Source organism: Trachypithecus francoisi, unplaced genomic scaffold, assembly GCF_009764315.1.
Source record: "Trachypithecus francoisi isolate TF-2019V2 unplaced genomic scaffold, Tfra_2.0 Lachesis_group11, whole genome shotgun sequence".
NCBI lineage: Eukaryota > Metazoa > Chordata > Mammalia > Primates > Cercopithecidae > Trachypithecus > Trachypithecus francoisi.
In genome coordinates, this window is record NW_022681456.1 from 45,757,028 (window position 1) to 45,783,931 (window position 26,904).

The window sequence follows — 26,904 nt, forward strand, 5'->3', positions numbered from 1 at the left end:
CACTATCTATATCCAACCTGAACTTTTCTGCTACGTGATTTACCAAGATTAATTTGTTTCTCAGTTATTTCAAGTAAGAGACAATTTCTGCACAGCGACTATCTGCCATGACTGATACTCACTCACAGTTACTCTTCTTTGTATAGCTTTTCTTTTATCAGAGAATGGAGGAAGCGTACCCATGGGACTGAAACATCTTTGATTTTGTGAGGCTAATCATTGTTGGGCAACAATTCTCCACGGGTTGCTTGAGTTTCTGCATGTCTTGTGAAGATGCTTTGAAGGCTTTTGCTCTGAACTTTTTTTTTTTTTTTTTTCCTGCAAGGAGATTGATATAGCAAATAGTTTCAGAAGACAGAGATAGTGTCTCCCTCTGGAGTAGAAGGCTGAATTTTTCCCTAGCCAAGATAGTAAAGACAATATTTTTCTCTGGGTAAAAGATTGGGCAGATATGCTAGCAGCAGACCATTTCAAAAATTAGGGTTTTTGAACCTTAGGGTTCTTTAGCAGTTACACGAACCTAGAGAATGTGTACACCCATTTGGACTACTCCTCATTAACCCCATGAAACTTAGAGGGTGAAGGATCACAATGCAAACATGAAACCAATGCTGCCTGCTGTGCTGTGAGTAGTAAAGTCCTATGCTTCTGATCCAGGAGTCTCATCTCTTATTCCAGCATCTAAATGACTGTGGCAAATGAATTTGTCAGCCTGCAAGTAGGATAAAATCTCCTGTCTTTCACAGTTCTTGAAAATCATGTGAACCTTGAGGCTTTGTGCTGCCCTTCTCCAAAGGGATTCTGTGGGAGAATTAAACCCTATTGCCCCAATGCACTTATTATATGTCATGAACTCTCTTTTCTCCTGTGCTTGTGGTATAGTGGTATGTGAAACTGGAAAACTGAGAAAACAGCCAATCAAATAGTCTCCTATTGAGCTAATTTTCTCGTGCAATCCAGTTTGAGAAGGTCATGTATTACCAAAGGTAAATGTTTAGCTTCACAGCTTCTCTGACTAATTGGCACTATAAACATCCTTTGCAAGTATAAGATTAGGAATAGAACTTCAGATGGTATTAAGAAATATAAAAAATTCCTCCTTTGCGAAAGAGCGAATATGTTATTTACTGTCAATATCAGTGGTCTGAGAAAGCAATTCTCATGAGATCTCGACTCCCTGACCGTTTGACTTTGGCAAATGCAATATGGAGAGACAATGCTTGGAGTTAGTTTAACTCCTACCTGACCTGGTGGGAGGGTGCCCAGGTGAGGAAACTGAGCAAACTGGCTCTTTGTTTGCAGACACAATTATAAGGACTCTTGGGGACCACCGTGTATGCTTGCCCTTTCCCCTCCCTGTTAAGGAAGAATAAACAACACCAGTATCACTGAAGAAGCTAAGGGAATTCAAAGCAGCCTCAAGAAGCTGAGAAACTGACATTTCTAAGCAGAAAAACAATCCTATATTTCCTATAGTAGACAGTAATGTCTATAAAATGGACCTCTCCCACCATACCGTAAATCAAGTATTAGCTGCTAAATCACAGTTCGTTGTGGGTTTGAAAAACGTTTCCTCACCCGAGTATGAGAAAAAAAGAAAAGCAACTAGGTATACACTTTTTTCACTTGCCTTTACACTACTTTGATAGTCTATAGTGAAGTTCTACTCACACAAAATAATTTCATCCTTAATGAGTTGGTTTGGACACCTTTGCAGAATGTGTAGTGTAAGTCTTTAGATTTACAAGTGACAAAGATGTTAGGCCTTTGAAGAAAAGGATGAGCGTATAGCTTATAAATCAGAGAATTAATAACCTTTGGCTTCTCAAGCTTTGCCTGAAAGCCATTTGCTCTTTTCTTCTGAAGATCCTAATAAGCAGAGAAAAGATGCCTCATGCAAAACCTGCTCTTTCAGCGTCTGTCCATTTTTATTCTTCTGGCTCTTTGCTTTGTTTCTCTCTCTTTTTGCTGGAGCCTTGTCTGGTTTTCAAGATCCCCTTCAGGATGACCTGCTTCTTCTTGTCCAAGTCTTAGGCTTCCAGATTTCTAGGAAATCTATTTGCTCTCTGTATTTCTTTGCCAGCCTAAATCTTTGATGCTTCCTTAGTACAGACTATAGATACTGATTCATAAAATGTTTTGACTTTACTGTTTGCTTTTTGAATTTATTAGCATACCTCTTTCTTTGCCTTTGGTTACTGCCAATGGCTGGCCTAATGCTATTTAATCATTTTAGGAATTCTATGGCTTTTAAAATCTTACATGTTTTCCTACTTACACTTTTCAAAAAATAGCTTAAAATTGAAAACTGAAAATTAAGCTTAAGCTTTGGCAGCTCTTCTATAAAATTTATAGACGCTTCCTTGCTAGGTGAATTTTGATATACTATTGCAGTCATAAATCATGAGATTTTAGTAAAATATACATACTTTTAAAAGAGGAAACATTATGTAATAGGTATTACATATTCTGTGTTGTGATTCACTTTATTATTTAAATATAGAGAAGAAAAAATATCCCAAGGACTCTTGAAAATATTTTAAAGCTTCTTTTATATACTTGGTCTCCTGTTTTAGAGATGTTCAGAAGTTAAAATGATTTCTGACAATTCTATAAAGAGATTGAAAAATTTATTCAAAAATGAAAGTTTTAAGGTATTACAATAATTAATGAAACAGAGAAAGGATAGGAATATAGGATGCAAATGATAATTTTTTAACTTTTTTTAAATTTTAAGTTCCAAGATATTTGTGCAGGATGTGCAGGTTTGTTACCTAGGTAAACTTGAGCCATTGTTGTTTGCTGCATCTATCAACACATCACCTAGGTATTAAGTCTCACGTGCTATTTATCCCAATGCACTCCCTCCCCCAACCCCATGACAGGTCCTAGTGTGTGATGTTCCCCCACCATGTCCATGTGTTCTCATTATTCATCTCCCACTTATAAGTGAGAACATGTGGTGTTTGGTTCTCTGTTCTTGTATTAGTTTGCTGAGGATGATGGCTTCCAGCTCCATCCGTGTCCCTGAAAAGGACATGATTTCATTCCTTTCTGTGGCTGCATAGTAGTGAATGATAATTTTTTAAAAGGCCTATGGAATGTCAAAGAGACATAAGGACTTTTGCAGATGTTATTTAATCATGCAGAGCCAATAACAGAACACATTTGGCTACAGTGAAAATATATTGACAGTTTGAAATTATCCAGAATTATACGTAGTTTACCAAAGCAGCCAAATCTTTGAAGGTATAAATGACAACACAGGTAATATACATACAAAGGATATCTTTTTGGGTTTTCTGTAAACTATTCAGCTGTGACTATAATGCTGCTACACTATAATCCCAAAAATGATGTCCAAGAACAACATATTTGGTAATATCACCACAGGGAGATAGGGAATAATAATTAAGAAGCCTTTGTCCCGAGATTCTGAGACATAGGAACTCATGATGTATCAGTCAGTGAGGCCATACAATAAATTTCACCATATCTTATGATTAAGGGTTTCAGGCGCAGGCAGTGGTAGGAGAAGAAGAAAGTGAGAACTAACAATTAGATTGTTCTTGTCACATTTATAATCTGATTTGACTCAGCATTTATCATTAGTTGGAATTTACCATCAACTGCTTGTTAAAGATAGAGAATGTACAGAAAAGAAATGTTTCTAATGAAAAGGATAACAGTAAAAAGATATTTGGGCTTAATTGATTGCCATGTTACAAAGTATAAACCAAATGCGTGAAGATGACAAATAAATGGATTATTAGAAAAAAAGTAGATCTAGTAGAAGAAATAGTTATGATAATTTTATGAGTAAAAGTGGTCATTAGTGATAACTCTGAGGTACTGAACTTCTGGGAACAGAAGTTACAGAAATGCCTGGCTAGACAAGTCTCCATAATTACTAATTTTGCAGACTAGACCATGTTAAAGGCCAATTGTAGTTTTCCTTATTCATTTTTTTCATTTTTGTTTAATTGGTTACTTGGACAATGTTTTACTGATAAAAATGAGTGTTTTATGTTTTAAATATATTGCTCCATTAAAAAGTATCTCTATCTTCAACAGAAATGTTTTGACCTTACATTATTTCTGAAAAAATTATACCTTGGCAACATCAAAACTTAAAAATCAAGCCAAAGCATATGGCATTTTTACAAATTTTCATAATACTTTACAGAGTATAAATCTAGATAAAGAATGGGTTCTTAATTGAAATTATAATACACTTATTGGGAATAGAGCTTTGGGTGCTAATAAGAAATATAAAGGTATTTCTTTTATTTATAAATATATTTATTTCATTGATGAGTCCAAATTACCTAAGGATTCTGACACCAAAGACTTTTATTACAATTGTATTGTTTTAGATTTTTAGTTTATAGGAGTTATCCTCAAGAAACTCGGAAGAAATACACTGAACCATTAAACTCACCCCTGAGAATAAAAAAAAAAAGATATTATGATGCTTTTCTAAGAGTGTGACTCAAGTCCAGGGAAAATGATTTGTTTCTGTTTCTGTTCACTTAATATTCTGAAAGTAATGAATATGATCTTAACTTTATTCTTTCTATTTGATAGTTATCAAAAGATAATTTTACAACTTATCCCTTTCCAAAAGCTTAATTTTAACTTCCTACTTATGTTTTGGTTAATTTGTAGCAAACTCAGTTGAAACAAATAAGTATTTCAGATAGACCTTGATGCAACAGCCAATGAACAGTGTGGGTATCAGACCATAACATGAAAACTAATGTGGATTTATGCTGCCCTTCTAATGCCTTGTTTTTCTCTTTCAATAATTGTCCTATTTGGGAGAATATGGTTCTTAAAAGGCAAAAAGCAGGAACATTTTTTAGATGAAACCACTTACAAACTCTGCCTAAAGTGTTTGAGACAACTACACTCAGATACAGAAGGCACAGAAGTAAGCCTAACTGCTTTACTGGAAGGGTGTATAATCCATGTCACCCACCTAAACTTACTGGATCTCAAAGTCTTTGTCTGCCAAGTAGTTTACTCATGGTATTATTCTTTTTGCTAACTAAGAGGGTACATATGAATAAATAGCCTTTGACAGAAATATGACATTCAGAGTAAAGGAGATATTATTTTGAATTAACAAAAATTTGTCTTATTTTCTTCTCCATCAAAAAACTCTCACAAATAATGCATTAAGTTGGCCAGAATCTTTAACTTGGGCAAATAAATTTTTTTTAGGAAAATATGAGTACTAGGAATGCTGATGCTTACAGAGAAATGTTTACGTAACATACTTCTTAAAATATTTTGTGTTTTTCTTCATGTTTTCTTAATCACTTATTAGACTGTAATGTCCCTGAGAGTAGAAGATATTTCTTCAGTGATGTGTCTTCATATAGCATTTTGGGAAATTTGCATGGAATTGTCTAAATATAGCACAAACTCAAGGCATTATAGTGCTGTTAAGAAATCAATAGTATCAATGAACTTTATTATGAAAAAATTATATAGGCTAAGTGGACATATATTTATGCCTCTTCAGATTGACAGTAGCAGAAATCTACTTAAATTGCGTTAGATAAAACACATAAATATCTTAAAGAGTTCTGTCACAACCTGAGAAGCAAGATGGTTTGTTGACCTGATGAGGGACTGGGACAAGGAACTGGAAGTCCTAGAATAAGTAAGGCAAGTATTTTCTTCTGGGACTTTCTTTCAGAGGCTGTATGATCTCCTATGTTTGATTCTCTGTGTGTCTATAGGCCAGTTTCCTTTGCTTTTCTGTATAAAGGAAAAATATGACCTCTTCATAGGTGTCAAGTTTACATGTTTTCAGTTAGAGTTGACAGCAGGAGATAAGCAGTGTTTAGGACTCAAATTCACATTTGGAGATAAGAATCTCATTTGCCTCAAATGTCTTCCATAAGTACAAACAGCTGAGGCTAAGATAATTGGAGATATATCAGCATCACTTGGCTCTATGGTCCCAGCTCCACAGATGTGAGAGCAGTTTTATGTGTCTGTGGCTCATGGGCTGGACATTCACCTTAAATTGTGTTTAATATAATCAGTCGGAATGATTTTAGAGAAAATGCTGGTTTGTTTGAGAACTTTTTTAAAAAAATCACTTTATAGGAGATGTCAGCAAGATGGTGGATAGGACTTCCAGCACTCGCCCCCTCATAGAAACACAACAATCTGAATAACTGTCTATGCACAAAAATAACTTCACATGAACTAAGAAATCCAGGTGAGCTATTACAGTACCTGGATGGACAATAGGAATAAGATGCATTGAAGAGATTAGGAAAGATAGCATCACATTACCTATGTCACCTCTCCCCTAATCCCAGGCAGTATAGAATGGAGACAGACAGAGAGAGATACCCTTTGTGTGGGAAAAGAAGATTAAAGTGAGCACCTCACTTTGCTGTGGACTCTAGCACAAGACCTGCCCCAGTGAACCGTGGTACCAGGCCAGCCCCCAAGGCCTCAGGTTCTAGTGAATTTAGGATCCAGGCTTGCCCCGGAAGATCCAGGCTGCATACTTTCTTCTAGTAGTTTTTGAATCTTATATTTTCACATCTTATGTTTAAGTTTTTAATCCATTTTGTGTTGATTTTTGTGTATAGTTTGAGATAAAGGTCTAATTTTATTCTTCTGTATGTGAATATCCAGTTTTCCCATCACAGTTTATTGAAGAGGCTGTCCTTTCCCTATTGTATGTTCTTGACATTTTTAATGAAAATCAATTGACCATAAAAAGATGGATTCATTTCTGGGGTCTCTAATCTGTTCAGTTGGTCTATATGTGTGTGTGTGTTTTTTTTTAAATGTCAGCACCATGCTATTTGATTAAAGATTTAAATATAAGAAAAAGCCTCTTGAGATTGATCTGTGCCATAATTTTTAAATATAAACCCAAAAGCACAGACAACAAAAGTGAAAATAAACACATGAGACTGCCTCAAACTAAAAAGCTTCTGGACAACAAAGGAAGCAATTGACAGAATGAAGACACAACTTACAGAATTTAAGAAGAACTATGTTGTAAACTGTAATCTGATAGGTTAATAATTAACTATATAAGAAACTAATCAACTCAATAAGAAGAAAAAATAATCGAATTAAAAACTGGAGAAAGAATCTGATTGGATGTTTCTCAAAAGAAGACATACAAATGGCCCACAGGTATATGAAAAAACATTCAATATCACTAATCATAATGGAAATGAAAATAAAAAACCATAATGAGATTTTACCTCATACCTGGTAGAATTACTATTATCAAAAAGATAGACAAAAGCATGTGTGGTCAGAATATAAAAAAATAGAAATCCTTGTACATTGTTGTTAGGAATGTTAATTTTTATAGCTATTATAGAAAATGGTATGGAGTTTTCTAAAAAATGTTAAAAGTAGAACTACCATATATATAATCCTGCAATGCCATTATTGTATATATACCAGAAACAAATAAAATCTGTACATCAAAGAGATATCTGTACTCCTGTGTTAACGGTGGCACTATTAAGAATAGCCAAGATATGGAAACAACCTAAATGTTCATTAACAAGTAGGTAAAGAAGAGTTGATACATATAAATAATGGAATAATATTCAGCCTTAAAAGAAAATGAAATCCTGACATTTGTGACAAGGTGGGTAATTCTAGAGGACATTATGCTAAGTAAAACAAGTCAGGCAAGAAAGGCAAATACCGCATGATCTTACTTACATGTGGGGAATCATAGAAGCAGAGTGGAATGTTGGTTGTCAGGGTCAAGGGAGTTGAAGAAATGTAGACATTTTGTTTCAAAATTAGTTAAGATTAGTTAGACAGGATGACCAAATTCTACAGATCTAATGTACAATATAGTGATTATAGTTAATAATAGTGTATTAGACACTTGAAATTTACTAAGAGTGGATCTTAAATGTTTTCACCACACACACACACACACACACACAGACACACACACACACATACAAACAAAGATAACTATGTGAGGTGATGGATATGTTAGTTTAGCAAGATTATGGTAATCATTTCCAAGTGTATACACATAATAAAACATTATGTTTTATATCATAGATATTTATAATAATATTTGTCAATTATACCTCAATAAAGCTGCAAAATAAGCAAATAAGTTACCTTACAAGGACTCTTGGATTTTTTCATATATACATCAATTTTTTCTTAGGCCAAATTAATTCAGAGCTTTCATGGTAAACCTTATCACATAATATAAATAAGTCAAAAATGTTTAAATTGAAGATAAGAATTATTCAACAAAACAATATTAAAGAAACTAATGGTGTGTGCTAACCTTGCCATTCAGGACCATAAAGTGTAATTGCTGTGTGCCTATGCCTCTACCTCCATATATCTTGACAAACTATATCAGACATAGTGCGTCCTATACATAGCTGCTTGTCTGGCAAATCTAATACTCCATAATTATTTATTAAGTAAATTGGGATGTTTTGACTCAGGTTGGATCTTATTATTAAATACAAGTTTAAAAGTTTGAATCTTGTAGTCTGTTTCCCCCTATCAAAATTCCATTTATAGTTGATTTTTATAGTTGATGATAGACAAGTGGGGGAAAGGAAAGGTCGCCTTCTAGAATATTAAAAGCTACAAGAGCTAAGTGACAGATTACCTACATGGGAGTAAAAAAATTATCAGATTTCTCAGCAGGGACAGTACAAGACTGAAAAAAGAATGAAGATACATAGTCAATATGTTTAGGAAAAATGGCAATCACCCTTTAATAATATGCCCAGCTAAATTATTATTTGAGAGTGAAGGTGAAATAAAGTTATTTTTCAGACTAGTAAATATTAAAAGAGCATACCATCTCTAGACCTTCACAGAATGTTTAAGGATTATTTTAGTAACAGCATGGGAAAAGAAAACTCAGAGGCAAGGTATATAATCAAGTAATAACACAATCACCCAAAATGATAAAGTATGTTACTTAAAATTAAATGAACAAAAAATACAGCATTTTATGCTTAAAAACAGTAAAAATAAAACTTAATAAAATAATGGCTGTATTTTATTGGGTAAAGTTTGCTAAAATGTTTATGATATTTAGGAGAAAGAGATACTTAATATTATTAGATACCTTGTTATAAAAATTTATAAAATTCTGAGTAGCCACTCAGAAAAGACGTAAAATTAAAAGAAGAAAAAGGAGTGGTTTTAGCACAAATGTATCAAAAACTATTTGATGAAACAAGAAAGAAAAGCTGTTGCAAGACTAGAGTAGTTTAGTTGCCAAATTAGCAAAATAGAACTATGAGTTAGTGTTTTAGTCTGTTTTCATATGCCATAAAGAATTGCTTGAGACTGGGTAATTTACAAAGGAAAGAGGTTTAATTGACTCACAGTTCAGCATGACTGGGGAGGACTCAGGAAATTTACAATCACCATGGAAGGCAAAGAGGAAGCAAGGCACCTTCTTCACAAGGAAGCAGGAAGGAGAAGTGCCATGCAAGAGGGCAAGAGCCCCTTATAAAACCATCAGATCTGTGAGAACTCGCTCACTATCATGAGAACAGCATAGGGGAAACTGCCCCACATGATTCAGTTACCTCCACCTGGTCTCTCCCCTGACACTCATGGGTATTATGGGGATTATGGGATTACAATTCAAGATGAGATTTGGGTGGGGGCACAAAGCCTAACCATATCATATCAGTTAGTTATTAGAACATATACCTAACACCTATAAAAAATATTTTTTTCTCAAGTATTGTGCAACATTTACAAAAATTGACTACATATTAGTTTGTAAAAAGCGTTTAAATAACTGTCCACATACTCTCATCAGAAAGAAAAGTGAAATCAGGATTTATTGATGAAAGATAATTTTATAACAAACAAAACTGTATGTTTGGGGACAAACTGCACTTCTTAGTAGCTTTTTGTTTACATCTCAATGAAAATTTAAAAGTATTTAGAACTGAACTTAAAGGTAATTGCTATATGCCAAAATGTATGAGTTCCAGCAAAGAAAGGACACGAAAGAGTGAAGATATATGTTACATATGCAGTTTAAGAAGTTGGGGAAAAGCAATAGAATAAGCCTAAGGAAAGTGGCTTAAAGGAAACAATAAAAGTGAGAGTAGAGATTAGCAAGACAAAAAACAGAAATACAGAGTTAAACAATAACAAAAACTGTTCTATAAAAGCAGTTTATAAAAAGGAAAACTAAACAAAAAATACTAAGCCATTAAAAAGACTAATTGAGGTATAAAAATATGAAGCACAAAGAAGAGGTATATAATTACAGATATAGTAAGGGTTAAAAAATAATGAGAATACTATGAATATTTGAAAACCTAGGTAAAATTGATATTTTGTAGAAAAATATTACAAAAATTGATTCAAGAATACATGAAACGTCAATAAATCAGCAAACATTGAAGAAATGAATTATTAATCAAAATCCCTCTGCTCAAGCCTATTATCTCTCTGTCCTTCCTAGCTATCTTAATACCAAACTGTGCTACAAAATATTTTCTACCACTCATTCTAAGAACAAATAATCCTGATCTTACATAAATTTTTTTTCTTTTTTTAATAAAATATTTTAAAAATAGAGAAGGTAGACAAATATAATCTTCATATAAAATGATAACCATAGACCAGAAAAAAAATACTATGGACTAAATTCTCCATGATTTCTGTAGAAAGTATTGACAAATGAATTCAGCAGTTTTCAAAGGAAATATACTACACAGATCATACTATGTAGGTGTTTATCTTAGCAATTTATGGATAGGTTATAAAGATGTTACATTAATAGGTTGAAGAATATTAGGAAATAAACATCTTGATGGATGCAGAAAACACATTTGATAAAGTTTATCATACAGGATAAAAACCTTTAGCAAACTTGCATTTAGGAAAACGGAACTAGAGGAGGAGCAGGCAGGGACCGAGCGGGTGCCTCAGTGCCCTAACCCTCCCGTCGCGTGGCCTCTCAGTCCTCTCCCAACAGCTAGACCGGAACTATGTGATCCCGGAAGTGCCCAGGCCTTTGCTGTGTGGGATAAACAGTAATGGCGGAGGCTGCAGCTCTCAGAGCAACAGTCACAACATCAGGAGCAGGAGTGGCAGCGGCGGTGGCGGCAGCGGCCTCCCCTACCAGGATCCTCACAGTCCCTTCTGTCCCCGGTGGTCGGGCGAGGGGGCGGCAGCAGCGGCGGCAGCTGTACTAAACAGGTCACCTGCAGGTATTTTATGCGTGGGGTTTGTAAGGAAGGGGATAACTGTTGCTACTTGTATGACCTCTCTGACAGTCCATATAATATAGTGTGCAAGTATTTTCAGCGAGGGTACTGTATTTATGGAGACTGCTACAGATATGAACATAGCAAGTCATTGAAACAGGAAGAAGCAACTGCTACAGAGCTAACTACAAAGTCATCCTTTGCTGCTTCCTCAAGTCCCTCATGGATAGTTGCACCACTTGTTGAAATGAATACAGGTGAAGCTGAGTCAAGAAATTCAAACTTTGCAACTGTAAGAGCAGATTCAGAGGACTGGGTGAATGCTATTGAGTTTGTTCCTGGGCAGCTCTACTATGGCTGCACTGCACCTTCCTGCACTGAAGCACCCCTGCAGGGCTCAGTGACCAAGGAAGAATCAGAGAAAGAGCAAACTGCCGTGGAAACAAAGAAGCAACTGTGGCCCTATGCTGCAGTGGGAGAGTGCCGATATCGGGAGAACTGTGTGTATGTCCACAGAGATTCATGTGACATGTGTGGGCTGCAGGTCCTGCATCCGACGGATGCTGGCCAGAGACCACAGCATATAAAATCGTGCACTGAGGCCCATGAGAAGGACATGGAGCTCTCATTTGCTATGCAGCGCAGCAAGGAAATCGTGTGTGGGATCTGCATGGAGATGATTTAAAAGCCAACCCCTGAGAGCACCGCTTTGGGATCCTCTCCAACTGCAGCCACACCTTCTGTCTCAGGTGCATTCGCAAGTGGAGGAGTGCTAAGCAATTTGAGAGCAAGATCATAAAGTCCTGCCCAGAATGCCGCATCACATCTAACTTTGTCATTCCAAGTGAGTACTGGGTGGAGGAGGAAGAAGAGAAGCAGAAACTCATTGTGAAATACAAAGAGGCAATGAGCAACAAGGCGTGCAGGTATTTTGATGAAAGACATGGAGCTGCCCATTTGGAGGGAACTGTTTTTACAAGCATGTGTACCCTGATGGCCATAGAGAGGAGCCACAGAGACAGAAAGTGGGAACATCAAGCAGATACCCGGCCCAATGAAGGAACCACTTCTGGGAACTCATTGAGGAAAGAGAGAACAGCAGCCCCTTTGACAACGATGAAGAAGAGCTTGTCACCTTTGAGCTGGGCGAGTTGTTGCTTATGCTTTTGGCTACAAGTGGGGATGATGAACTAAGACTCTGAAGATGAGTGGGACTTGTTTCATGAGGAGTTGGAAGATTTTTATGACTTGGATCTATAACAACCTTGCATGGCTGTGAACTGGTCTGCTGACCCCAGACAGCAGCTGTTCACTGTGGTGGTGTGGCAGTGCCTGTGTTCTCTCCAAGGCAGGCCTATCGACTCCAGGTGCTGGCATAAGAATTTTTACCCAGGGCCTGCCTTTTCAACCCCTCACCTTTCCCTGAGGAGTGTGTTGTTTTCTCTGTTGAAAAAAGTTAGAAAAATAAATCTTAAAGTCAGTTTTCTGAAAAAAAAAGAAAAGAAAAAGAAAAAAAAAGAAAAGAAAAGAAAAAGGGAACTTGAAAAATAAAAAACAAAACAGAACAAAAAATAAATAAAAAAGAAAAATGGAACTTGGCAAACAATACCAATCAAAAAAAAAAATCACAATCAATTATTAAATTTTAGAGGTTTCCTTAGAGTCAGGAAGATGATGAGATTGTGCTTACAGTTAAAAACTACAAAGTCCTTACTAGAGCCAAGAAAAGATATGAGAGGTAAGAATTGGAAAGAAAACAATAACAATATGCCTATTTGAAGACATGCTTATCTATGTAGAACTTAAAAGAGCATCTATGGAGAAATTATTAAAAGGGTTTTTTAGGCACCAATAATAATAATAAAAAGCAAACAGAAAATAAAAATTCCAGTCTCAATGGAACAAAACCAATGTTACCTCTTATTTTTAATTAAAGAGGGGCAGCACTTTGGGAGGCTGAGGCGGGTGAATCATGAGGTCAGGAGATCGAGACTATCCTGGCTAACACGGTGAAACCCCATCTCTACTGAAAATACAAAAAGTTAGCCGGGCGTTGTGGCAGGCACCTGTAGTCCCAGCTACTTAGGAGGCTGAGGCAGGAGAACTGTGTCAACCCAGGAGGTGAAGCCTGCAGTGAGTGGAGATCACGCCATTGCACTCCAGGCTGGGCGACAAAACGGTGTGAGACTCCGTCCCCCCCAAAAAAAAGTGCGGGGGCAAAACCATTCTGGAGAAAAATTATAAAACATTGAAAATATATTTAAAAAAAAGGACGAGTATGTGTATGTATATGTAGAGACAGTGTTCATGAATTAAATTACAATAACAGAGTGATGTTGATACTTCCTCAAAATTATCTACAAATTCAATTCAATCCGAATTAAAATTCCAACAAAGGCTGGGCGCTGTGGCTCACACCTGTAATCCCAGCACTTCGGGAAGCCGAGGCGGGTGGATCACGAGGTCAGGAGATTGAGACCATCTTGGCCAACATGGTGAAACCCCATCTCTACTAAAATACAAAAAATTAGCTGGGCGTGGTGGTGTCTACCTGTAATCCCAACTACTTGGGAGGCTGAGGCAGGGGAATTGCTTGAACCTGGGAGGTGGAGGTTGCAGTGAGCTGAGATCATGCCACTGTACTTCAGTCTGGTGACAGAGCAAGACTGTCTCAAAAAAAAGAAAGAAAGAAAGAAAGAAAATCCAACAGGAATTTTTAAGGAAGCTGACATCTAACTTTATATGAAAGAGCGAAGAAAGAACCAAGAAGAGTCAATGCAATTTTGAATAATGAGGTGGAAGGAGTTGCTCTACTAGTGGCCAAGAATTAGCTTAAAGCTGCAATGATTAAGATAATGTATTCTCAATGCAGGAAAAGACAAATACACCATTGGGAACAGTATGAAATATTATGAATATATGTAAATCAAGCAGCATTTTTATCTGTGTACGACTGGATTATTTCATAAATAATGCTAGAACAATTTATTCAAATGGAAGAAAAATTACTCTGGTTCATATTATACAGAAAAAATAATTGTAGGAACAGTAAAGACTTAAATGTTAATATGGTTTGGCTGTGTCCCCACCCAAATCTCAGCTTGAATTGTAACTCCTAAAATTCTCATGTGTCATGGGAAGGACCCGGAGGGAGGTAATTGAATCATAGGGGTGGGTCTTTCCCATATTGTTCTCGTGATGGTAAGTAAGTCTCACAAGATCTGATGGTTTTATAAAGGAGAGTTCCCCTGCACACGCTCTCTTGCCTGTCACCATGTAAAGCTTTGCTCCTCTTTCACCTTCTGCCATGATTGCGAGGCCTCCCCAGCCAAGTGGAACTAAGTCCATTAAACCTATTTTTCTTCATAAATTACCTAGTGTTGGGTATATCTGTATTAGCAGCATGAGAATGGATGAATACAAATGTGAAAATAGAACATTGAAACCTTTAAAGGGGTGTGACTAATTTTTAAAAATAAGAAAGGAACATACTCTTAAGGAGAAGATGGATATAAAATTAATAACTAGGGGGTAGTGACTAAAATTTAAAACTGTGGGGGAGGGCAAAACAAGACCGCAGAATAGAAGCCTACACCATTTATCTACCAACTGGAACATCACATTTTAACAACTATCTGCACACAGAGAGACGCTATCACTAGAGTCAAAAATCAAGTGAGCAACCACAACATCTTGCTTTAACTTCATATCCTTAAAAGACGCATTGAGGAGGGCAGGAGAGACAGTTTTGAATTACTGATGTCACCCCTCCCCCATACCCTGGCAGCAACTGTGCAGCACAAAAAGAGAATCTGTGCATTTTTCGGAGGCAGAGCCCAGCCTCTGGGGGTCGTTATATTGAACTCAGTGCTTCCCTGTCACAGAGGAGAATAATGCCATGCTGGACTCAGTCAGCACCCACACATGGAGGGAGCATTAAGACGAGCTCTAGTGGGAGAGGAATTTTTAGTCCCAGCATTCAGAACTTGATGTCTTGGCAAGCCTTGCCACTATGGGCTAAAGAGCTGTGGGGTCCAAAGTAAACTTGAAAGGCAGTGTAGGACACAAACCTGCAATTTCTAGGCAACTCCTAGTGTTGGGCTGGGCTCAGAGCCAGTTGACTAGGGTGGCATGTGGCCTAGGAAGTTACCAGCTGGGGGCAGCTAAGGGAGTGCTTGTGCCATCCCTCCCACAACACAACGCAGTACAGCGCACAGAAATGAAAGTGACTCCTTCCCATTGCTTAAAAAGAGGAGAGACAAGAGTAAAGAGGACTTTGTCTTACATCTTGGATATCAGCAGAGCCACAGTTGGATAGGGCACCAGGCAGAGTGGTGAGGACCTAGCTTCCAGACTACACTTCTATATACATGCTGGCCCACTGCCTTGAAGGGAAGGAACCAGTTCTAACAGGAGTCATCACCTGCTGACTGAAGAGCTCGTTGGCCCTGAAAAACCAGCAGCAATTCCCAGGGAGTACACTGTGGGCCTTGGGCTCTTACATCTGCTGGGTATAGGGTGATCCAGCACAATCCCAGTTGTGCTGGGTATGGTGAAGGACTCTTTCTGTTGGAGAAAAGTGGAAGAAAAACTAAAGGGGACTTTTTCTTGCTTGACCACAGTAGGGTGGAGAAATTAGCAGGCTTTTGCAGTGCCTGAGTCCAGGCCCAGTCTCTTAGATAGGATTTCCAGACCTTCCCTGGGACAAAGAGCAGCGCAGTGCCCTGAAGGGTCAGTCTCAGGTTTGCAGCATTCACCACGAGCTGATGGAAGAGTCCGTGGGCTTTAAGTGAACATCGGTGGTGGTCTGGAAGAATTCACTGTGGACTAGAGGTAGTGGGGGCCACAGGAAGAGGCTTTTCTGCTCCTCTGCCTATGGAAAGGAGGGAAGGGCAGAAAAGACTTTGTATTGTGGTTTGAGTGCCAGGTTAGCCACACTAGAATAGAACATCAGGTAAATTGTTCCTGTTTTTTACTCCAGTCTCTGGCTCCCAGACAGCATCTCTGGATACTCCCAGGGTCTGGGGGAGCTTGCCGCCCTGAAGGGAAGGGCCTTGGACAAGGTTTAGTGTTGTGCTGGCTTCAGGTCTGACCTAGCTCAGTCCCAGTCATGGCAGCCTCAGGGGTGCTCCCATCACCACATCCCCAGTTCCAGGTGGCTAAGCACACACAGAGAGAGATTCTGTTTGGGAGAAAGTAAGATAAAATAACAAGTGTCACTCTCTGGTAATCCAAAGAATTCTGGATCTTATCCAGGACCATCAAGGTGGTATCTCTATGAGTCTAGAAAACAATTGAATTCATGAAAGAGTGAGAGTAGGGGAATGACTAGCAGAGGCAGGGAAGGAGAGTACAGGGGAGGTGGGGGAGGTATGGGAGGTTAATAAGTACAAAAATAAAATAGTTAGAAAGAATAAATAAGACCTAGTATTTGATAGCACAAAGATGTGCCTATATTTAATAATAATTTAATTCTACATTTTAAAATAACTAAACAAGCACAATGAGATTGTTTTTAAGACAAGGAAAAATGTTTGTGGGGGATGAATACCCAATTTTCCAGGTTGTGATTATTATGCATTGCATGTTTATACTAAAATGTCTCATCTACCCCATAAACATATGCATCTACTATGTACCCACAAAGATTAAAAATTCAAAACAGTAAAACATTTAAAATTGCACAAAATCAAAAGTAAAAACACATACCACAGAGTAGAAGACATTTTTAGTGTCTATAATTGACACTATCCATAAAATTTTACCTCAAAAACAAAATCGTCACAAATCACCTAGCAAAAGACAACTTAGGAGAATAATAGGCATATTGATATAAATATGAAGTGTTTTAGAGGAATTTCCAAATTGTTAATATCTATTTCTGGTAGGCTAAATAAAGGCCCCCTCCAAAGCTGTTTGCATCTAATTCCTGGAACCTGTAACTGTTATCTTACATAGTAGAAGGGACTCTATAAAAGTAAGTAATGAAATGGGAAGATGATCTGGGATCATCTGAGTGGGTACAATGTAATCACTAGGCCCCCATATAAGAGGGATGCAGAGGATAAGAAAGTAGTTGGGTTTGTGATGACGAAAGCTAGAGGCTGGAGGAATGTGAAGTAGGGGTTGTGAGCCAAGGTATGCAGGCAAACTCTAGAAGTTGAAAAGGCAAAGTTGTCCTGGTTTCCAGAAGGAATGCAGCCTAGCTAACCCATTTTAGACTTTTGAGCTCTATAAATGTGAGGAAACAAAGTTGTATTATTGTTTTAAGACACTTAAGTTCATGGTAACTTATTATAATAGTTAGAGAAACTAATGCAGTAATTTTCCCTCTATAGTAATCAGGGAAATCAAAATTAAAATCAAACTATTATACACACACACACACACACACACACACACACATATATATATATGTTGCACAAATAATTACAAATCTGGGAATAGCATGTGTAGTTGAAGATGTAGACAAATGAGAATTTCTGTACATTCTGATGAACTCTACGTATGCATAGAGTCTAAAATTGGTATGGCCATTTTGAAGAGAAAACACCCCAATAACCTAACTATTATTTTACTAAGTACATACCACAGAGAAATTCACACAAGTGCCGAAGGAGGTGTGATAAAAGTATTCATTGTAGAGTCATTTGTAAGAAAAATTGAGAACAATCAGAATGTTTATCAATAGTAGAAGAAACAAACAGCAACATGTTTGTAAAATGGGAAATGATAGCCATTCACACAAATGAACTAGAGCTACACTTACCAACAAGATAAAATGAGTTGCAAGAAAATTTCAACATGCTTCTATTTAGATTGTTACTTTTATTACCATATAAGCACTATCTATTTCCTGTGGATACCTGAACATTCAGTAAACAAATAAAATATTCATGAAAATAATAAATGAGAGAACTATGACAGTAGCTACTTCAGAGAAAGAGAGAAATGGATCAGAGTAATACACAGAGGGTTCACCTCTGTGTTTTATATCTTAAAAATAAACTGAAGTACAGATACTGAAATCTTAAAATTTAATAAAACTGGATACTTAGTAAACATATGTGTGCTGTGTTATTCTCTACTATTGTATACATATTTAAATTGTTTTATAATTTGAAAACAAAGCAAAACAAATTTTTTTTCAGTAAACCCAAAATTCAAAAGTTTTCTGTAAAAAATATGTTCCTTGATTTGTTCTAGGACACCAATCTTAAAAATGACAAAGGAGAGGATTTTTTTCATTATCTTAAAAATAGCATAATGTCCTTGCCGAAATCGTAATGAAACTTCCACATCCTAAGATTTTTGAGTCAAGAACTTTGTATGAGTGGTATAAGATATTGGAGCTGATTTGCAAATAATGCAAGATATGGGTGAAAAATGCTTCAGATTGTTAACTCAAGGCCAGCATTGTGGGTCTGACTTTGCCAGACCAAATTGTTTGACACTAGTTAAATCTCAAACAATTCTCTCTAGTGCTAAGATTCAACGACCCGAGGCTCCTTTCTAAGATGCAAGAAAGATCATAGGAAAGGTGTGATGTATCTGTCAAAAGAAATAGAAACAACTATTTTTAGAAACATGTGGTTTGTAGCTATTCCACTGGATTTGTCCAGAAATGTATTTCTGCTTCCTTCTAGTTGTGTAGCACTTAGAATTTATTTTTTGAAGTATTTGGAAATAATTTTAGAGCCTCTCTAGTACTAAGATTCAGGCAAAAATAGTAAAATAGGGAAAATCCTTTTATTTTGTAGTGAATATTTTGTTAGCAGATTAAAAATTTACTAAAATATCCTGTCTTACTGGAAGAGAAACTGTTTGACTTGAGGTTCAATTTAAGGATTTTTCCTTATAAAGGAGCTATGTCAATTTAGAAAATGATGTTGCTATTTAAAATGCCATTCCATAACCCTATTTAATTAAAGTGGCAATATACCATCAATCTGCTGCCATTAATACAATTTTAACCGTTAGAATCTAAGCTGTATGATATACAGTTTTTTTTTTTTTTTTTTTAAGTGTACACAGACTCCTTAGAGATTTGAGGAGGGAGCTTAAAATTCAGTGCTTTAGAAGTGGTAGCTTTGACAGAAGCTAAGGAAAAACAAAACCAAAGGAGAAAGACTGAGAGGCAGAGAACAGACAGGAGCCGACAAAAAGAGAAATAAGCAGAAAGCTGAGGATCAGCTGTTAGATGTGAATGTCAAGAATTTGTGTTAATGAAATGATAACCCTAAGTAATTAAATGCTTCTGGTTTAGGTCCTGGTGGGGGTTGGGGCATATCTTACTGAGCCCATAAAAATCCATTCTGTGTCTGGGAGGTGATTGTATTTCCTATATTCACTTCAGTCTAATTTCCTGTGAATTTCAGATCGTTTTTTATTTCCAGTTATAACACTGTTCACATTATTGATTTGGCAGATTCAAATGATGAATGCCAAGAGAAGCAGAACAAGATGGAAAAGACTGGAGTAGCTCAAAAAAATTCAATGATACACATTTCAAAAGGTACATTTTGCAGATGCAAGAATGAGAAAGCCAACTAAATGGCTGTGGGGAGAAGGGCGTTGTGTATAGTAAGGACACAACTGGCAATTTCATAATCATCTAATAACAAGAAACAAATTAAGTTTTACCTCAGAAGCACTAGAACTAACCAAAAACTGAAAATCTGGAAAGAAGGATACTTTCTTCATGCTTCAGGAGTTTCAAGGTTTCTTTCATTTTTGCTTGTCTCTATTTGTGTGATTTATTTTCCTCTCCTTGACCACCTTTGTCTGCTTTCTCATTCTACTCATGAAACAGTAAGCTTGACATGATCTAGTTCAGATCAGAAACTGGTGGATCTTTTCTATGTCTCTTTCGTAAATGATAAAAGACATATATATATATATATATTTTTTTTTTTACAGCTCAGTTCATCTTTTTGAGCCTAGATGAACCAGACACCATCATTATCAATGTCATCATCATCATCATCATAATCACTACCAACATTGAGTGCTTACTACCTGCCATGCACTATTCTAAACGTTTTATGTGTATTGACTCATTTAAAGTTTACAGTTCTTTGTGCTAGGCATTATGTTATTACTTCTGTTTTTTAGACATGAAAACTAGTTTAGTTTAGGGCATGGTTTAGTGAGTTGTAGAAATTCACAACTGGGGCTGGCAGCGGTGGCTCACATCTGTAATCCCACACTTTGGAAGGCTGAGGTGGGCAGATCACTTGAGGTCAGGAGTGAGCAGAGATCACATCCCACTGCACTTCAGCTTGGGTAACAGAACGAGACTCTGTCTCAAAATAAATAAATAAATAAATAAATAAATAAATAATTAAATTAAAAAATTCACAACTGAATATGAATTATTTTTGCTGAAATTTCTTTTCTTTAAGAATGCTGAATATAGACACCCTTTTTAGGGTTTCTGCTGAAAGGTTCACTGTTAGCCCGATGGCGTTACCTTTGTAGATGATCTGCCTCTTCTTTCTAGCTGCCTTTAACATTTTTTTTATTTCATTTCAGCGTTGGAGAATCTGATGACTTACAACTTCAGCAAAGTTTCAGGATACAAAGTCAATGTACACAAATCAGTAGCATTCCTATACACCAATGAGTTCCAAGCTGAGAGCCAAATCATAATGCAATCCCATTTAAAATAAGTCACAGAAAGATGAAATACCTAGGAATACAGCTAACCAGGGAGGTGAAAGTTCTCTATAGCAAATTACAAAACACTGCTCACAGAAATCAGAGATGACACGAATGAAAAAATCATTTTATGTTCATGAATTGGAAGAAACAATATTGTTAAAATGGTCGTACTGTCCAAAGCAATTTGTAGATCCAATGCTATTCCTGTCACACTGCCAATGACATTCTTCACAGAATTAGGAAAAAACTATTTAAAAATCATATGGAGCCAAAAAGAGCCCAAATAGCCAAGGCAATCCTAAGCAAAAAGAACAAAGCTGGAGGTATCACGTTCCTGATTTCAAATTGTTTGACAAGGCTACAGTAACCAAAACAGCATGGTACTGGTACACAGACAGACATATAGAAAAACAGAAAAGAATAAAGAGTCCAGAAATAAAGCCACACACCTGCCAACATCTGATCTTTGACGAAGTCAACAAAAACAAGCAATGGGGAAAAAAATCCCTATTCAATATATGGTGCTAGGATAACTGGCTAGCAATGTGTAGAAGATTGAAACTGGACCTCTTCCTTACACCATATACAAAAATCAATTCACGGTGGATATAAGACTTAAATATAAAATCTTAAACTATAAAAACCCTTTAAGACAACCTACGAAATACCATTCTGGGCATAGGCCCTGGGAAAGATTTCATGATGAAGATTCCAAAAGCAATTTCAACATAACAAAAAATTGATAAATAGGACTAACAAATTCTGCACTGTAAAAGAAACCATTAACAGAGTAAACAGACACCCTACAGTATGGGAGTAAATATTTGCAAATGAATGCATCCAACAAAGGTCTAATATCCAGGAACTATAAGGAACTTAAACAAATTAATAAGTGAAAAACAATTCCATGAAAAAGTGGGCAAAGGACAAGAACAGACAGTTTTCAAAAGAAGACATATACATGGCCAAATGCTTTACATTACTAATTATTAAAGAAATGGAAATCAAAATCCCAGTGAGATACCATCTCACACCAGTCAGAATGGCTATTATTAAAAAAGTCAAAAACAACAGATGCTGGTGAGGTTGCAGCCATAAAGGGAGTGCTTATATGCTGCTGGTGAGAATGTTATTTAGTTCAGTCATTGTGGGAATGTAAATTAGCTCAGTCATTAGTTCAGTCACTGATCACACAAGATTACTGTGGTGATTTCTCAAAGAACTTAAAACAATACTCTACCCAGCAATCCCATTATTGGGTATATACCTAAAGGAATATAAATCGTTCTACCACAAAGACACATGGATATGCATGTTCATTCAGCACCCTTCACAACAGCAAAGATGATAAATGCCAATTACTGGTAGGCTGGATAAAAACATTGTGGTACATATACATCATGGCATATTACACAGCCCTAAAAAAGAATGAAGTCATGTCCCTTTCTGCAACATGGATGGAGCTGGAGGCAATTATCCTAAGCAAACTAACACAAGATCAGAAAACCAAATACTGCATGTCCTCATTTATAAATAGGAGCTAAACAATGAGAATGTATAAACACAAAAAAGGGAACAGCAGACACCAGGACCTACTTAAAGCTGGAAGGTGGAAGGGGGTTGAAGACTGAAAAAGGGCCTATCTGATACTATGCTTATTATCTGAATGATGAAATGATCTGTACACCAAAACCCTGCGACAGGCAATTTATATAACAAGCCTGCACATGTATGCCTGAACCTCAAATAAAAGTTAAAAAAAGAGAAAACAGTACATCATAAATGATTCATAAATGAAAAAAGACCACTGATCACAGATCACCATAACAAATATAATAGTGATACGAACATTTTAAATATGAGGATTACCAACATGTAACTCAGAGTCATGAAGTGAGCATATACTTCTGGGAAAATCATGCCAATGGACTTGCTTAATGCAGGTTCGCCACAAACCTTCAATTTGTAAAACCAGAACAAAACAGCACAGTATCTCCAAGTGGCAATAAAGTAAAAAAAAAAAAAAAAAAAAAAAAAAAAAAAAAAAAAAAAAAGAAAGAAAGAAATTCACAGCTACTTTGTGCAGAGCTCATATTTGAATCCCAGAGGTAGCTGTTGGAGCCCAGACACTTCCTCTCTATATTATACTATATTATAAGTAGGTGATTTGTGCAACCTCATTTCATTCAGCAAGGAATAAGGCTAGGGGTATGTAATTCCCTGCTCATTCAATAGGGGGAGTGACTAGAGATTTCCTTAAATGTGGGTATAGATGAGACAAGCACTGACTAGACTAATACTTTTAAATTTAAAGACAAATTTGACATTTAAAGAGGTCAAATTTCTATGGCAGGTCTGGCCAAATACTGAGAGACCACAGTGCCATATGACCTTCATGGAGTCAGCCAAGGTTATCTTAGTGTTTTAGATTTAATTAGACTGAAGTACAGAAACTGGGACACCAAATTAAGATCTGCCGTGGGTCATGAAAAGTCAAATCATAATCAGAAGGGTGTCTGAAGAACGAAGAAAATCAGCCGAATGGATCACATCAATACTTGAATCATTCTGTTTCACCTGATGAATCAATCTCCCCATGGAAAAATATCTACAACATCCATTGAACATACAGCTGTCGGGATACCTTCCCCCAGAATAGTTTCTAAATTGGCTCTGCCCCTGCTTTGCTTTGACACCTCTTTTTCCGTTTCTAAATTTGTCTGTTCTTTAAATTGCTTCCACTCTGTCCTTAGGTGTATTTAATGACATTAATTATCAACCATATTTTGCTCAAGCCTGAAATTCATCTTGTCTCCTTAATATATCTTTGCTTACTTTTTATATTATATGTTATGTATTGATTTCATAGTTTAACTCACAGAGGACAATTCATTTTACTTATGTATATGTTTTGAGGTTACTTCACTGTGTATCCTCAAAGTACTACCTGAGGTGAATCTGTGGAGAATATAGTGGAGAAAGATATGAATTTCAGTGCCAGATATACCTAGGTTTGAATTTGTGGTTGCCAATCATAGATATATAATCTTGTGCAAACTCACAAAGTAACTCTGTGCCCCAGTTTTTGGAACTAAAATCTAGGCAAAATAATGGTACATGTATAGGAAGCTGTTAAAGGAATTTAAATAAATCTGCATAGTGCCTGGTACCTAATAAGAATAAGCATTCAATAAGTGATACATATTATTATCATCATCAACATTCTCTTTAACAAGATCATTTTATTAAATGAACCACTTACATATGAAACTGATTCAATAACACACTCTGGGTACACCATCTAAGGGAGTCAAAATATCTGAAAATCTTCTCATGACAGAAGTTGGGACGGATGCCTTGATGAAGCAAAGCTAATTTGATTGTCATAATGTATATGTGTTTGTTCTTTTGTGTATGGGTGTTTTAGTTACTTGCAGATATCTCTCCTTTAATAGATGTGAGAGCCTTTAAAGGCAGTGTGCCAATTGTCTATTGCTATGTAACAAGCCATCTCCAAACTTAGTAGTGACAAATAAAAATGAATTATTTCTCATGATACAGCAGTGATCACTCATAAGGCTGCAATCAGCTGGGAGTTTGGCTAAGGCTACAGTGTCCAATATTACCTCTTATCCTCCAGGGTGTCTTGCTACATGACCTCTCTTCATTCAGTGATGAGCTCAGGTTCTTTACAGCACGGACCCTGGCTTCCAAGAGAATAAGCTTCAATGTGCTAACCCTCCAATTGCATCATGCTTGCCACTAATCTTTTGGCTAAATCAAGTAACATGACCAAGCTGAGATTTTGTGTGAGGAGACTATACAAGAACGTGAATACTGGGAGCTGTGGTTCATTAGAAGCTGCCAGTATAACAATCTAGCACAGGCAGTGCTTGTTTAAATTAATTTACTATCTGACTGGGTGCAGTGGTTCTTGCCTGTAATCCCAGCACTTTGGAAGGCCGAGGCAGGCAGATCACTTGAGGTCGGGAGATTGAGATAAGCCTGGCCAGCGTGGCAAAACCCTATCTCTATTAAAAATACAAAAAATTAGCCAGTCGTGGTGGTGTACACCTGTAATTCCAGCTACATGGGAGACTGAGACAGGAGAATCGCTTGAATTCGGGAGGTGGAGGTTGCAGTGAGCCGAGATCGTGCCACTGCACTCTAGCTTGGATGACAGAGTGAGACTCCCTCTCAAAAATAAATAAATAAAAAACTAAATAAAAATAAAAATAAAAAAATTAGTTTACACTCAGTGACTACATTGAACTTAACATGCAAATGTCATTAGACATTGTCTGGGGAGGCTTAATTCAGTTTAGTTTGAAGAACTTTCTGTTGGTTAGAATTGCCCATCAGTAGTACAGATAACCTTGAATAAATAAGATTCTAACAATGAAATCCTCCACTGTGCCTGGATCACCAGTTGTCAAAATGTTATATAGATGTTTAGTAGCTTGTTTGGACATTGAAGTAGATGAAGACTTTAGTCCCTTTCAACTTTTAAAGTCTATGACTATTTATTGAATATTTCTAATGTTGGAATCACTCTACTGTAGGTGATGCAAAAGTGTATTTTTGAAGCCACACGAATTTGTACTAAAATACCAACTGTACCATACCTCTTCATATGGAAAATGGAAATAATAATATGCAGGTTGTAGTCTTGCTGCATCAAATAGCATAATGTATACAAAGTAATGAGCAAAAAAGTAAATGCTCAATAATTGTGAAAAATAAGCTTAAGGGCATATAGTCTAATTAGGAAAAATTTTTAAAAGCTTCTAACAATTACTTAGCATTTGGACTTAAAATATTCTCTGAGTTAATTAGCAATATTGCAGGGCTGAAATAAAGGAAATAAAGAAGACATTCATTGAGCAATACCTGAAGTGACAATATTAAAATGACCTCATTTTGTTAGAATATAACGACTTTGGTGCTGATAGTAAAGTCCAAATACTCATGTAGGACTTTTTCCTCTTACATTTCTTAATACAACTTCCTGAGAATTAAAATAAAAATTCTTCCTGTTTCAAAATATTTACTGAGAGGTCCAATTTTTGTATCTTGTTACCTGTCCAATGCATATTATTAGATAGAAAAGGATTCATATATATTCTTGACAAGGAATGAATACAGATAAATAAATGTAACCAAAAACCAACCATAGGCTTGTAGTGACCCTTTTTCCCTCCATATTTCTATCTCTTTAGTAGTCCATGAAAGGTAGACTTTAAAGGTGGTTTTCTGTTATCTCCTCAATAGCCTAAGTATATTTTTAGAGATGCTGATGGAGAAAGGACACTACCGTGTCAACTGGACCTGTGTAGCAGTCATCCGGGCAATGCATAGTAAGACTGATGAAGGAGCTATTGCTTTAGAAGATTGGTACTACAGAGGAAAATATTGTAGAAGCACTAAGTACAGCTTAGTTCAAACAGCTTAAAGGATTTCATGTTTGATACCTATTCCCTTCTCTAATGTATCCAGGGAATCACTGTAAAGGTGATTGAAATGTATTTTGGAATAAAACTCTCTTTTGCATGACTTTTCCTTCTTCAGAAAACTTTGATTTATTTAACTTTTGTTTTCAGAAAAGTGAATCTTTGTTCCGCATTTCCTAGGTGATGGATTTTTCTCTTACATGAATCTGTACCACCGGGCTGCATTAGTCACACTGCATTATGTTTTACTAAATCAAGTAACACAATGTGACTGTTAATGTTGTGATGTGTAAGAACATGTCTCACTTGGGACTGGCAAAAATGTGATTTTCGCAAAACAGCTGTCTCTGCATTTATTCAATAAAACTTTTCACCTTGGAAACTGTTGTTTGCCATCTAAGCATTTTCACTGGCAATTTTGAGATATATTTTAAAGCCTATTTTTTTCTCTAGTGTCATTAAATATTCATGATACTGCTAAAGCTTTCAATAATGAAATTAATTTTGAAGATGATTACAGTGAATACCTACCACCTTGGTATTTAGATGAATCA

General features: G+C 36.4%; 1 pseudogene; it reads left to right on the top strand.

The window, feature by feature from the left end:
* The first annotated feature begins 11,051 nt into the window (after window positions 1-11,051).
* On the top strand, window positions 11,052-12,715 carry LOC117091002 (annotated as a pseudogene).
* The last annotated feature ends 14,189 nt before the right edge of the window (window positions 12,716-26,904 follow it).